This window comes from Solanum pennellii, chromosome 1, assembly GCF_001406875.1.
Source record: "Solanum pennellii chromosome 1, SPENNV200".
Taxonomy (NCBI): Eukaryota; Viridiplantae; Streptophyta; class Magnoliopsida; order Solanales; family Solanaceae; genus Solanum; species Solanum pennellii.
The window spans coordinates 6,779,587-6,795,651 of record NC_028637.1 but is presented as its reverse complement, the minus strand read 5'-3'; the positions used below and the strand labels follow the sequence as shown (position 1 = coordinate 6,795,651).

The window sequence follows — 16,065 nt, the reverse complement described above, 5'->3', positions numbered from 1 at the left end:
TATATATATATATATATATATATACACACACACATTAGAAGAGTGTCATTTTACAAGTAGGAGTATTTAATTAACATGGAGGAGATAAATTAATGCATTAGGTATAGAGACTCGAAATCAGAGTATTTTTTAATTTAACATTTAAAGTCAAGCTTAAGTCTGTCTATATACAATCCCGCAAAAAAATAATGACGGCAGTGTGATAATATTATCAAATTCTATAAAATAAAGGTCACAAACATAATGCATATTGTATTGCTGTAAAAATATCTATTTTCATGGATCCAAATTAGTTAGACCCTACACAAATAAACATGTTTTTGTATTAGATTAAAAATCACAAAGTTTTACATGTTTTGAATGTTCTGCTTGAAGACAACAAGTAAAAATGTCTTTTGACAATGCAAATTAATACCATCAACGATTTTGAAGGACTTACTGAAACGTCTATTCAACTAGTCATACATTATTTCATTAAAATTAAACTTAAAAGAGATGTAAGTTAATAGAGATAGTGTACCACCGTGTGAAGCGCGGTTAGTTTACCTAATAGAAAAAGAAAAGAAAAAAAAGGATGGAGTCGTCTTCATGGTGAAGATGACTCACAGGGGTTGGGTGGGAGCTTTTCTTTTTTTCTTTTTTTTTTAAAAGAATCAGTATTACTTTAAAATAAATATTTTTAGAAATTAAATTATTTAATGTCAATGGCACGCAAAAAAAGAAAAAGTATTAAGTTCTTTTAGAAAAATAAAAATAAAATATTATTTAAGTTTTTTCACGCGCTTAGAGTAAGTGTGAAATACTTATTTTGCTTAAATCAACATTTTGTTTTTAATAGGTATACTTTTTGAACAATTCAGGTATTCAATAGGTAATAGTTATAGCTGAGGTGTCTAAGTGAAATATGCGAACAATTTTAAGATTCTACCTATGACTTAAAGTAAAAAAACACTCCTCTTATGTCACATGTCATCGACTCAGATGAATATGTAGAATTTTTTGTTCATATAACATACATATAGTAAAAATATATTTATGGTATGACATGAGTGTATGTTTAATTAGGTAGTTTTCCCATATTTCTATTTTAGTTTCATCAATATTTATGTTTGAAAATAAACAGGCACATAAATGGTGCATTATAGATTTTAGTGATTTAAACATGACCTAAAGGTTGGTACGAATTCCTGATTTTTATGTTTTTCCCTAAATACTAGTTCTGTAGTTGTCTATCTCATAAATAGTAATAAAAACATATATATAAATTTTAACTAATTTTCTACTATAAATATAAGATTTATATAAAAAAATAATTATTGGGTTTGTTCGAATCCAAAAACTGCCACCTAGCTCTTGACTCTGAAGAAGCCAATATGTAAAAATGAAAATTAATTGCCAAATATGAAAGAAAAAAAGCCCTACTATATAAAAGCAAAAGAAATAACTGAAACGAAAACAAATATTGTAATAGGCGTTTGAACATAAATTTAATTAAAAATCGAAAGAAAGAAAGAATTTTTGAAATCAAAGTTGAAAAATGTTATTTGAAAGTTAAACTAATGTTTAGAAATATATTTCACTTTTTAAAAAAGTTTTATGAAAAAAAATACTTCACTTGGAAGGCTTATCTAGTCTTCAAAAACTCATCTTCAAACACTAACCAAAAAATAATGATCAATCCAATGTATAATTGAATTATATTTTAGAAAGATCTTACGTATTACTTCTTTGTCTTTAATTACTTGTTAATTTTTAAATTGACACTCATATTAAGAAAATAATGAATGAGATAGTGAATTTATCATTTTACCCCTATTATTAAAAGAAGAAAAAAGATTAATAATAAAGAAATATATTTAATTCTGCATGTACCAAATCACCTACATTGTGTATTTTATTTGATATAAAGAGAGTAATTTATAAAGTTGTACTCATTTCGACATTAAAAAAAAAATAAAGGGAAGAAATGCACACGTATGCACATTATATGTGGGGTATGTACTTGTTAGAAAATAAATATGAGGACCTACCTTCTTGCTATTTGAATTAGTTTAATTTTTGTGCATTTATAATCAATAAATGTATTAAAATTTAAAGATATATTAATTGGTGTTTTTAAATCACTCATCTCTTTAAGAATGAAAATTTTCACCTCTCAACTTTGTTTTAAAAATCAAATTCCTACCTCAACTTTGAATAATAATCAGACTTTATCGTGTGTCTTATATATTTTATCCTTGCCATATATTTGCATTAGAAGTAGAATGTTTTTTCTTTCATTTTACTTGTCATAATTTAATTTGATACATTAATTAAAAAAATAATTAATGATATATGTATTTTATTAAACTATTACTTATTAATATTAAATGATGCTTTGGAAAATGATTAGAAAAATAAGTATTTAATATTGAGGTTTAAACGTGATAGGTCGAAAGTGAAAAATAAAAATAAAAATCTATTTTAAAAATAAATGACAAGTAAAAATAAATAGAGGGGATAATATTTTTATGAATTTGTAACAAAATTTAATATTGAAGGTGTGTATATGTATGTATGTGTGCATTTTTGTTTTTCTCTACTCTCTCAGTCAATGTGTTTCATATATATTACTTGACCCTTCTTGATATAACACCTCTTTACAAATATTAATTAAATATATATTTACTAATTTGACATTTTAATAATATGCATAAATGTATATTTGATTGGCAATGAATGAGTTTTACATAAATTATAGTGTAAAATAATTTAAAATCTAAATGAATACAATCCTTAAAAATTCAACCTTAATTAAATTAGTTATTTGGTATTTCTACATCAAGTATTTTCACTTGTATAAATAAATAAATATTAAAGTTTTAATTATTATGCATAAAACTAATTTTCTCATTATACTAATTTATTCATTATAAGAAGGTATTAACATATATATTTAATTTGTATGTCTCACTATTTTCATTGATTTTTTTATCATGCTTTTATAAAAAGTTTATTATGTGAATTCCAAAAAAAAAAAAGATTAATGATTTTTGAAAAAGTAAAAAAATAGTTGATAGTAAAAGTATAAAATGGGTATTTTCAAAAAGTTATTAGGATAAAGGGAAAATTTTGATTATTATTTAAAGTTGAAGGGAGAGTTTGATTTTAAAATCAAAATTGGTGGGTGAAAATGATTTTCACATGCTTTTTTAATGAGTTTTTTAATCATCTTCAATTTGAGAAGAAGTAAAAGGATAATTAATTACATCTAACTTGTTGATATGTGAACTTTTGATCTATAATGTGTTGTACTAAAATTGTGCAAGCATTTTGAAGTTCTAATTAATATCACATATTATCTATGTAAATTAAAAAAAAATACATATTTTGAAAAATTGAAGATCTAATATGATTAGTCAAATCATATTAGAAGAAAAAAATAAAATTTATGAATAATATATGTCATTGTCTCATATACTTTTGTGCCATTGAAATTAAGTTGGCCTGGCCTATAATAGAAGATAAACATTATTATTAAGAATAAAATAAGAAATAATAATTGTTTTTATCTTAAACTTTTAAATGATAAAAAAAAATAGCAAAACACAATAAATAATTTGAGACGGAGGGAGTAGCAATTGTCTATAGCAGATTCACTCCCCAGATTACGTGGCACGTGAAATTATAATTTCCCCAATAAAATTAATTATGTTTCATTTTTACTAGTTATTATTTGAATTGACACATTCATTAAGAAAAAATTATTAATATAGGTATTTAACCACATTATTTCTACTATTTGATGTTTAGTATCGATTTTTAAAAAAATGATATGAAGAATAATATTCAATATTAGGGATAAACCATTGAAAAGTAGTTTTCTTTTCTTCATATATTAAAAATAATAAGTAAAAGTAAAAATTTATTTTAGAAATAAGTGACAAATAAAAATAAACAGAAGAAATATTGTTTATTTGATGTGGTATAACTTAAATTTTATTTAAAGGGTAATGAATGCTAAATGGCCAAAAAAATTAATCAGAAAATTTTAAAAAATTATATATCTTTTGTATTTAAAATAAGCTGATCTTTTTTTTTTAATTATAAAACATTAAAGTTAAAAAAGTAAAAATATTTTAAAAGATAAAAATAATATAAATAAAAGGGACAATGCACAAGTATCCCCTCAACCTATGCCCGAAATCTCAGAGACACACTTATACTATTCTAAGGTCCTATTATAATAGGACCTTAGAATAGTATAAGCGTGTCTCTGAAATTTCAGCCATAGACTGAGGGAGTACTTGTGCATTTTCCCTAAATAAAATACCATTTCGATCAAACTCTGATCAAGAAGATTTTTCTTATTTAAATTTAACACCACCAAATTTTTTTAGCAAAGTTATGATTTTTAACGATATGTAGCTACCATAATCATCACAATAATAAAAGCAATATATTTAATATAAATGTGTCCACTGGCTAGAATTTACTACATAAACAGTTAATAAATTAAATGTTGAAGTAAATACGCAATTAATAATTTCCAAAGACATGTAAACAAAATTGTCTGTCGAAATAGAGCTTGCATTGGACATACATTAAAGATTATTTTTAAATCGATAAGATATTCGAGTTAATTTAATCTGTGATCTTTCGAATAAAAACTTTAAGTTAAAGTTTTTTATATACTTTTTCAATTTATTTTAATTCATTATATAATATTGCCCAACAAGACGGCTAGTCTAAAGCCAAAATTCACAAAAAAAAATAAAATTAAAAGACAAAAGATTTATCATATATATATTTTTAAATAAAATTAACTTTTTTAGATTTTTAAAATACAGGTCTTTAACTATTATTTTATATATAATTTATTCTAATTCAGAAAAAGAACATCATATTTGATATTTGTAGTTATAAAGTACAAAAAAAATCAAGAGTAAATGTTTAATAAAAATTATAATATAAATTTAGAATAACAGAAAATATATCTTGAGAATTCAATAAATTGATATAATGACATTGCAATAATGTTTCACTACTTTAACATAATCATTATTTATTTCAATGGCTAAAATTTCAAAATAGACACCAAAAAATAAATTTTCTTTTTTTTTTATAAGCAAAATCATTTTTTTCATAATACAAAAGATTTGATCGTTTGAGGGGTTTTAAAATATTTAATAATCATACGAGAATAATAATACCGATTAACATAGCAACAATAATAAAATCACAGGTAGAAAAAGATACTATAAAAACTGAAAAACTATATCAATCTTCAATTTTTACGATGATTTTTACATTAAAAAGACTTTAATAAAAAATTACAATTTTAAATATATCTGATAAAATTTACGAGTTGTCACACTAAAACGATACCTTGTGCATATTCGAAAAATAGCAATTATGAGTTTGCATGGTGAAAAATGTAAAATAAAATATGGCCCTTTTTAAAATGCTCCAAAGAATTAAATGAGGGAATTAAATAGTTATAAATCTACTTTAACAAGAAAACATTTAAAAGGAAAGACACATTTGTACTATATATAACGCGTTTGTATAGCCAAATTATTAATGTGTGATTATTTATCAGTATGACTTTTTGCATGCATTCGAATAATTATTGACATGTTTGGAGTTAGTTGTATAGGTAATTTGGGCAATTTATTACAGTAAAATTATTGAAGGCTTTCTAATTCTTTATCATATATGATTTGTTACACTCAAGGACGGAGTAGCTATTAACTTTAGTTATATCATATATAATTGGTCACGTTTCGTCCAGTAAAAAATATCCATATTTATTATTTTTCCTAAAATCAATAAATTTAGCGTTAAATATTTTAAAATTAAAGAGAAAAAACATATCACTTAATTGATAATATAAGTTATATAATTATCGACAGCTTTGAAGTTAGTTGTCTAGATAATTTGAAAAGTTTATTACAGTAATAACATTGAAAGCTTTCTAACTCTTATTATATATGATTTGTCAATCTCAAGGACGGAGCACCTATTAATTCTAGTTATATCATATATGATTGGTCACACTCCATCAATAAAAAAATATTCACATTTATTATTTTTCCTAAAATCAAAAAATTTAGACTAAAAATTTAAAAATTAAAGTGAAAAAACATATCACTTAATTGATAATATGAGTAATATAATTATTGACAGGTTTAAAGTTAGTTGTATAGATAGTTTGGAAAGTTTATTACAGTAAAAACATTGAAGGGCCTCTAATTAACTTTAGTTATATCATATATGATTGGTCACACTCTAGGGCGAAACATCTATTAATTCAAGTTATATCATATATGATTGGTCACACACCACCAATAAAAAAAAGTTCACGTTTATTATTTTTCCTCAAAATAAATAAAATTAAACTTAAAGGTTAAAAATAAAAGTGAGAATACATATCACTTAATTGATAAATATGTGTAATACAATTATTGACAGGTTTAGAGTTAGTTATATAGATAATTGGAACAACTTATTACAGTAAAAACATTGAAGACTCTCTAACTCTAGTCATATCATATATGATTAGTCACACTCAGGGGTGGAAAACTCCAGTTATATCATATATGATTGATCATACACTTCACCAATAAAAAAAAGTCACATTTGTTATTTTCCCACAAAATCAATAGAGTTAACCTCAAATATCAAAAAATAAAAGTGAAAAAACATATCATTTAATTGAAAACTGAAAATGCATATCACTTAATTGATAAATATGTGTAGTATAATTATTGACAGGTTCGCAGTTAGTTGTGTAGATAATTTGGACAGCTTTTTTTTTTTTGATTTTTCATCTGGTGTCCGCATCCCACATTGGAGCTCCAACTAAATTCGGATCACTCACTGCAGGGCCCATTTTGAAATGGCGCTCAACATTAAAGACCCTCTGAGTCTAGTAATGTCATATATGATTGGTCACACTCAAGGGGCGAACCTATTAACTCTAGTTGTATCATATATGATTGGTCACACTTCACCAATAAAACAATATCTACATTTGTTGTTTTCCCCCAAAATCAATAAAGTTACCCTCAAAAGTTAAAATATTAAAGTGAAAATACATCACTTAATTGATAAATATGTGTAATATAATTATTGACAGATTTGGAGTTAATTGTACAGATAATTTGGACAGCTTATTACAGTAAAAACTTTGAAGACCCTCTAACTCTAGTTATATCATATATGAATAGTCACATTCAGTGACGTAACACCTATTAACTATAGTTATATCATATATGATTGGTCACACTCCATCAATAAAAAATATCCACATTTATTATTTTCCCCTAAAGCAATTAAGTTACTCGCAAAAGTTAAAAATTAAAGTGAAAATACATATCACTTAATTGATAAATATGTGTAACATAATTATTGACAGATTTGGAGTTAGTTGATTAGATAATTTGGGAAGCTTATTATAGTAAAAAGAATGAAGACCCTCCAACTCTAGTATATTATATATGATTGGTCACATTCAACGACGGAGCACCTATTAACTCTAATTACATTATGTATAATTGATCACACTACCTCACCAATAAAAAATAATATCAACATTTTTTATTTTTCCTAAAAATCAATAAAGTTAACCTCAAAAGTTAAAAATTAAAGTGAAAGTACATATCACTTAATTGATAAACGGAAAAGGACAATATTTGCCCCTATATTTTTAGAAAAGGACTATATTTTCTCTTCGCCATATTTTTTTTGTTGGATACATTTGTCCTTGTCATCCAACTTTAAGGCCATATTTACCTTTCATCCGTTAAATCTCCATATTTTTACATGATATTATTTAAATTGTGCCTATGTAGATTTTAATTTTAGTCTAATCAAATCTAAAAATTATTAAAATCATTTTAACTCACTCACATTGAATTAAACCACATCCCCTAACTAATGAACCCAAGACCAAGTCCTTAACTATCATGGATTTTGGTTTTATATTTGTATGGGAGAGATGGGTTAACGGAATTGTATAGAGGAATGAAATTATCAGATCTCTATCACTATTGGAAAATCAAAACATCATCCTAGATCATTGAAGCAGATTCATCAAATAATATATTCTTGAAAAATATTAAATATTCTAGATATATAGAAGTTTTTTTATAGTTACTTTAAAGGGAAAAGGGTCTGATATACCCCTTAACTTTGTCATTTGGAGCTGATATACCCGTTGTTATGAAAGTGACTCATATATGCCCTTACCGTTATACAAACGGTTCACATATACCCCTGCCGTTACAAAATGGCTCACATATACCCTTCATTTAACGGAAGTTAAAAAAGTTAGTTTTAAATTTATATTTATTACTTTTAATTTTTTTTAAAAATTATTTAGGGGTATATATGATTCTTCTATCAAAGTTCAAGGTATATTTTAATTTTTTTAATACATAAATTATTTTTTGATTTCTTTTATTATAATTATTTGAGTTTTTTATTCTTATTTTATTTTTTTCTTTCACTCCTTAGTTTAAAGAACAAAATTTAAACTATTTTTTTTTGTTTATATTGTAATTTGATTTTTATATTCGAAGAAAAAAATTTGGTCATCTACAATAAATTTTACAAGAATATTAGTGAAACATAAATAAATTTGATTATCAAAATAATAATTCTAAATTAGTCATTGAAACAAAAAAAAAGTCAAAAAAATATGTTTGACGAGGATTAAATTTACTCATATGGGATTATATTTTTTAGAAAAAAATAATAAAAAGCTAGATTAAAATTATATCTTTTTTATTTCCGTTAGAGGAAAAGGGTATATGTGAGCCATTTGTTTATAAGTAGGGGTATATATGAGCCACTTTCATAACAAGGGGTGTATCAGCTCTAAATGACAAAGTTGAGAGGTATATCAGACCCTTTTCCCTACTTTAAATTTAGTCTCATAACCTTCCAGTTTTACCATCAATAGCCACCAGAAACCCACTTAAAAGTTAAATCATCCATCTCCAATGTTGAATCTCACTTCACATAAACCATTCGATGAAACAGAGCACATGTAGAATGTTTGTGACATTCTACTTATTATTAATAAAATGCTAATTAAGCAATTTTATGTGTCAAGATTAAGGATGAAAATTGGCTTTAATTTACTTAACAAAAATATTGAATTGAATGCTAAAATATATATTAGTTCTAAAGTTGAGTGTTGTCTAATGTGAAATAGGAGATATATAATTTTGGCATAATACATAAATGTGCCTTTTAACTTGGCTTCAAATCACATTTATGCCCTTCAACTTTGGATGTGCACAAATAGACACTTAAATTTGTATAAAGTTGAACAAATAGACACACATGTCCTACATGTCATTTTTTGTCCTACGTGGTGTCCTACGTGTATTGTGTCATGTAGGACTCATGTGTTTATTTATTTAATAGTTGGATAGTTAAAGTGTCTGTATGTGCATTATGAAAGTTGGATGTTAAAGTTAAAATTTGAAGCCAAGATTAGGGATCAATATATGTATTATGCCTATAATTTTCTGTATTTGTTCCAATAGAAATGCCCATTGAGAAAATTTATGCAGAAGAATCAAGTTAGGTTTTATTTTGATTTGTGGTTTGGGTTTAATGTATGGAGCAAATTAAAATGATTTTAATAATATTTAGATTTGATTAGATAAAAATAAAATCCACATAGGCACAATATAAATAATACTATGTGAAAATATGAAGAGTTAATGGATAGAGTAAATATGACCTTAAAGTTGGATGACAAGGTTAAAATATAAAAAAGGCGGAACACATAAGCGGCCCCTTGAACTTGCACGCTTTTTCAGTTTAGACACCTTAACAAGAGACTCTTCCTATTGAACACTTAACCCACTTAAAAAGTGTACCTATCAAACACACGTAGCTGACTTGTCACCTGTCATATGAAGCACGCCTTTTGAGCGTGTGAAGTGAGAAAAAATAAGCTGATGTGTCTGATTTGACATGCTAAATGGTACAATTTTCCCCCTTTTATTTATCCACCCTAAATTCTTCCCTTTTTTGTTATTTCTAATCTCTTTCTTCTCCATATCTATCTCACCATTGTTGCTGCTGGAGATCAACAAAAATTTTCTTCATTCATCTTCTTTACAGCGAATGAAATGTCCAATTTGTCGATTTCAACTTCTTCTGTTGCAAATGTATTTTGTCGATGTGGGGTTAATGCTGAAGTGAAAACCTCATGGACACAACTTAATACAGGACATCGATTTTTTTGTTGCAAAAACACAAAGGTAAGATTTTTATTATTATATAAATCTGGTTAAACAAATTAATGTCAATCTGCTAATTATAGTTTAATTATTTTAATAATTGTGTAGAGAAGAGGTGGATGCGATTTTTTTCGATCGTACGATGATGATCTACCGCCTCAAGCAAAAAAGATCATATGGGGCCTATTGAAAAGAATCAAATCATACGAACAAGAGAGGGAAGCGGGCAACAAAAATCAGGATCATATGTGTTATTGCACTCGTGATTTTTGCTATATGGCAATAATTATGTTAGTAGGCTTAGAGTGATTGTATCAATAGTCTTGTGATTTTGTTGTTGTGATGTTAGACTAAGGAATAGAGATAAGTTGTTCATTAATCTATCATATTTTTTTTGTTTATTCACCTCTATTGTATTCCTTATTTCTATTCCTCTTATTCACCTCCAAACGAAAATAACCATATTAAGTGAACAACACAACAATAAGCTTCAAACAAGCATGAATGATAGACAAAAAATACTTTGCATTTCCTTGCAAGAAAATCCACAGTTAAATCATTAGTTATAATTTACATCAAAAACATATTAAAGCAGTCTTAGTATTGTTTCCTGCTTGCATTACAGATTCACAATAAAATAACCCCCAAGAGTACATCAAAAACACCCAAGACACATTAAAGTAGTCACACTCATATTCTTATTTTTGTTGCACTAGACATTTGCAGATCCACCCCTTTTGGACTTGCGTTGTAATTGTGAAGTGGTGACAGCATCTTTACCCTTCCATTTCAGTCCACGAGGCTTATAACCAATATAAATGTTTGTTGGTGTTGCACACTTGAAAACAGCTAGAGTAACAACTCTTTCACCTGTTGTACCAGGTTGTATATAAGAAACTAAAATTAAATGCCTATTATCAAAGTAGGTAGATTATAAATAATTAAATTTGGTTGTACTCTTACATTTAATGTTTGTCTGCCACTTGTATCATCAATGTAGATGCCAAATCCCACAGTCTTAGGCCATTTGTTTCCTCCTATTGATGTTGATTCTCCTTCTCTTCCCATACCTCTTTATGCTTGTTGCCCTTTTGTAACAGTTGAAGTATCATCACCTCCTCTCCCCCTACCTTTTCCCCTGCCTCTTCCCTTGCCTCTTCCAGCTTGTTGAACTCTATCAACAGTTGAAGTATCATCACAAATAGAAGTTGATTGTTGGCCTGAGCTGACATGTTGTGATGGTCTCCAGGTTGGTGGTTGGCTAGAACCTACAGGTTGCCTTGAGCTTTGAGGATGACTTGAGCTAGCAGTTTGGCTTAAGCTTGCAGGTTGCCTTGAGGTTTTAGGCTGACTTGAGCTTGCGGGTAGCCTTGAGGTTTGAGGCTGACTTGAGCTTGCGGGTAGCCTTGAGGTTTGAGGCTGACTTGAGCTTGCAGGTTGCCTTGACTTTTGAGGCTGACTTGAAATAGGAGGGTGGCTTGAGCTTGCAGGTTGCCTTGAGGTTTGAGGTTGACTTGAGCTTGCAGGTTGCCTTGACCTTTGAGGCTGATTTGAGCTAGCAGTGTGGCTTGAGCTTGCAGGTTGCCTAGAGGTTTGAGGCTGACTTGAGCTAGCAGGTTGGCTTGAGTTTGCAGGTTAGCTTGACCTTCCAGGTCCAGGTTGGGTTGAGCTTCTAGGCTGAGCCAATTCAGAGGATTTAATAGTGTAAATAAGATGAAGAAATATTGTAATGCATTTTATTTATTTAATTGAAGTAATAAAAGGCTGGCTTGAGTATTACCACATATTTGCAGGCTTTATTATTGTAGCTATGTTGATGACACTTGGAGCAAGTCATTTTACACCTCTCCTAGATAACTTCTCATACTTCTTTCTTGGCTCATCCCTTGACTTTCTTCTGGATTTTGGTGGTCTGCCAGGCATTTTTTTTGGTTCAGGAGGCTCAATCACTATATCACTAGTGTGAGGCCACATTTTCATGTTAGGTATTGAATGAATAAAGTAATTATAAGCCTTCATGAAAGTATCTTTTTTGTAACAATGTACAACATGATCTTCAGGGTCTTGACCTGCATGCTGATATGCCAAAATAATATGTTGACATGGTATGCCTCTCAACTGCCAGGTTCTACAAGTACATGTCTTTTTTCTGATATCAGCAATATGCCTACAATGACCCTCTAAAATTTCATATCCAAATTGGCCATTGAACCTAACTTGACAATCTCTAGCATAATCTTTGTTTTCTTCAAGTACTAAACTAGCCATAGGAGAAATTTCTGATATCCAAGTCTCAACAAATTTTCTCATCTCCACATTTCTATCCATTATATTATGTCTAATCTCCTCTAACATGGTGAAAATTGATTTATGCCTAGCAGCTAATATCCAAGATTTAAATGTCTCACACATATTATTCTCAACAATATCAAACTAAGAATGCTCCTTAAAATATGCTTTACACCATGTCTTTCTTTCATAATGTAACAAGTCCCCACAGATGTTCTTATTACCAAGTTTAGCAAGTTTGTCCATTTCATCTTGAAATTTTACCTCAAAACTTGATTTTGCATATCTCCGGAAATGTTTTCTTCTTTCTTCTCCTCTCCAGGTCTTCTGCCAATTGGACCAAATGTGTCTAGCACACATCATCTGCTCACAATCTAGCAGAAACTCCATTATGGCTGCTACAAGACCCTGCATATCATAATAATTGAAATTTATGAGTAGTAATAATTAAATAAATAGGCAATGAGATCAAAATAAATAAAATTAACATTAAACTAACCTTTTGCATATCAGACATCACAGTCAATCCGTGTCCAGTGCCTAAGTTTAGATCTTGTATCAAGAAATTGATGAAGAAACTCTAACTGTGCTTTGTTTCTTAATCAACAATTGCCCAAGCAATTGGAAACATTTGTTGATTTCCATTCCTACCAACGGCAACCAATAATTCACCCTTTCAAGCACACTTAAGAAAACATCCATCAAACCCAATGATTTTTCTACATCTTCCCAACCAACCTCTCCTTAATGCATCAAAACAAACATAAAAGTAAACAAATAAATTTTTTCCTGGAGTAGATTTTATGTCTGTCCTCACCCAATATGAACTACCAGAATTAGTTTGTTTTATCATGTCTGCATAATCACACAACCTTGCAGACTCCATCTTCTAATCACCCATAAACTCCTTAAGAATCATCAATTTTGCCTATAACAAAGAGTTCTTCCAACATACAATCTTGTCTCCTTTCTTACCAACTCTTGAATTTCCCACAACTTTATATGAGGTTGAGAAACTATTCTGTCCCTAAACTTATTTGCAATAAAGTTAGATGTACACAACTTGTTCTTGATACACTGATGAACATGATAGTAGTTCTTAACAATAAAGTCACCAGAGTCTTTGTCTAGACTAGCATACAACAACCATTTGCATTTCTTATGTTGATATTTAACTCTGACTCTATATTTTTCATTAGGCCTCACAATCAGGATCAAATCTAACCTTTTTACTTTTTATTTTAGCTGGTAAATCAACACCTTCCACAACTTCAGGATCTAATTCATCCCTACTATCATCACTATCCAGTTCTGAACTATCAATATATTGTTCATCTCCCCCCAATCTTCCTACATACCTAGCAGTTTTGTTCCTTCCAATGTCTTTAAATCCCCTGTCAACACCAGCAACTCTAATAGTTATTTCCTCTGTAGGAATTGTTTTTTTTTTCCTACAATTTGGTTCTCCTTTCATTTCTAAGATTTCTCAACTCTTCATCAATCTCTGAGTCATCTTCATCTGGAATAAAATACTCTTGTGAATCATCACTGCAATCCCAATCAGTTTCAACACCTTTAAGATCTGATGCATCATCTACACCAACTTCAACATTAATACTATCCGATTGGGCAGCTTGTTGTTACTCTTCATCCACACCAACTTCAATATGAATATTCTCAGATTGAGCAGCTCTTTGTTGGTCCCCTTCATACACATTACTATTATATGAGTTTTCTACCCCTTCCTTATTTACACTTTCACCAATTGTTGGCCCACAAAGATAACCTGTAGCGACCTTATCTTTAACAACCTCTACCTCATCCACAACATGTTCAACATACAAGTTCAAAAAGTCACCATCACCTAGGTCTTCTATAAGCTTTAGTAAACTGAAATCATTGTCCACTAAGACAAAATTATTGGTTGTAGGGTCTTTAAAATAAAACCCACCCACAGTAACATACCCCATGTCTCTAGAATAAAAAAACAATTCCATTAAGAAAAAATTGTTCTTTATCGATACCTACATATTCCATTTCACTTTCCCCTATGTAAGTGAGACCTTCACCAGATGTGCCTTTCACAAATTTACCCCCATGGTGAAAACGAGTTAAGATAATAATATCCATAAGATTTCCTAGAAAAAAATTCAAATAAAGCCGACAAATTACTGACAAAGAATCCCTAAAAAAATCAAACTTTATTCACATGCGTACAAACATTACCACAGTACTAACATACAAAAATAGACAAAAATGAAGATTTGAAACTGCAACAACAACAGTAGAACAACAGTCATCGAGATTCGTAAATGAACTTACTTCTCAAGATTTTGACAGCACAAAATCTCCTAACTTTCTCGAATCAGCCGTAACACACAAGAACAACAGTTATTTTCTTCAATCGAGCACGCCGTAGGAAGAATACATGAAGATTAAAGAGATGAATGCAAGGTTTTCTTAGAGAATCGACCACATTGAGCGGGAAATCGTGAATGAAATTCTAGGGTTTTTCAAAATGAATTTTTGGGGATTTTGGGGAATGAGGGGTTGGGTGTGGGGTTGGGTGTTTTACCACGTAGATTAGATTTTTCCACGTAGGAGGTGTGTATGTCACGCGCTCCATCTCAAAATAAGTGCCTCAAACGACAGGTGACAAGTCAGTCACGTGTGTTTGATAGGTACACTTTTTAAGTGGTTTAAGTGTTCAATAGGAAGGGGCTCTTGTTAAGGTGTCTAAACGGAAAAAGCGTGCAAGTTCAAGGGGCCACTTATGTGTTCCGCCTATAAAAAAGGTATAACAAAATATGATCATTTTCTAAGAATAGATGAGTAAATATGACCCATATTCTGATTGATAAATATGTGTAATATCATTATTGACAGATTTGAGTTAGTTGTATAGATAATTTAGGCAGCTTATTGGAGTAAAAATATTGAAGACCATCTAACTCTGTTATATCATATATGATTGGTCACACTCAGGGGCGGACCCACATGATGTCCTTCGGTGTTCGAGCACCTATTAACTTTAGTTATATCATATATGATTGATTGGTTACGCTCCACTAATTAAAAAAATATCCACATTTGTTATCCCCTCAACCCCCCTCCCCCCCCAACCCCCCTCCAAAAAAAAATCAATAAAGCTAACCTTAAAAGTTATAAATTAAAGTGAAAGTACATATTACTTAATTGATAAGTATGTGTAACATAATTAGTATTTTCTAAAATTCTATCAGCGCGAGTCTCAAGATAAAGTGTATCAAAAAATCTTCGCGACACAAATAAATGATATAGATCCATAGGCGTAAGCGTTAGAGTTTGGACATAAATTTTTTTGTGTCAATGTCGTACAACAACAAAAACTGTATCCATGATGTAAGCAACTAATCATTAGTGATACAACAAAAATAAATGAAGAAGAAAATATTTTTTAGTGCAATTCTTTTATTTATTATAGGAACAATATTGTAAGATTTCATAGCTTCATTGATTATAGAAGATTGTGATATTATTCTAATTTTTTTCT

General features: G+C 29.0%; 2 long non-coding RNA genes across 2 annotated transcripts; one reads left to right on the top strand and one right to left on the bottom strand.

Moving 5' to 3' along the window:
* Positions 1–10,065: 10,065 nt before the first annotated feature.
* Positions 10,066–10,643, top strand: LOC114074526. The gene is made up of 2 exons (XR_003574956.1): positions 10,066–10,265; positions 10,353–10,643. It is a non-coding gene; the product is annotated as an uncharacterized LOC114074526 (long non-coding RNA).
* A 106-nt stretch (positions 10,644–10,749) lies between these two features.
* Positions 10,750–14,341, bottom strand: LOC107031933. The gene is made up of 4 exons (XR_003574948.1): positions 13,033–14,341; positions 12,025–12,941; positions 11,208–11,921; positions 10,750–11,114 (listed from the first exon to the last, which is right to left on the bottom strand). It is a non-coding gene; the product is annotated as an uncharacterized LOC107031933 (long non-coding RNA).
* Between the last annotated feature and the right edge of the window lie 1,724 nt (positions 14,342–16,065).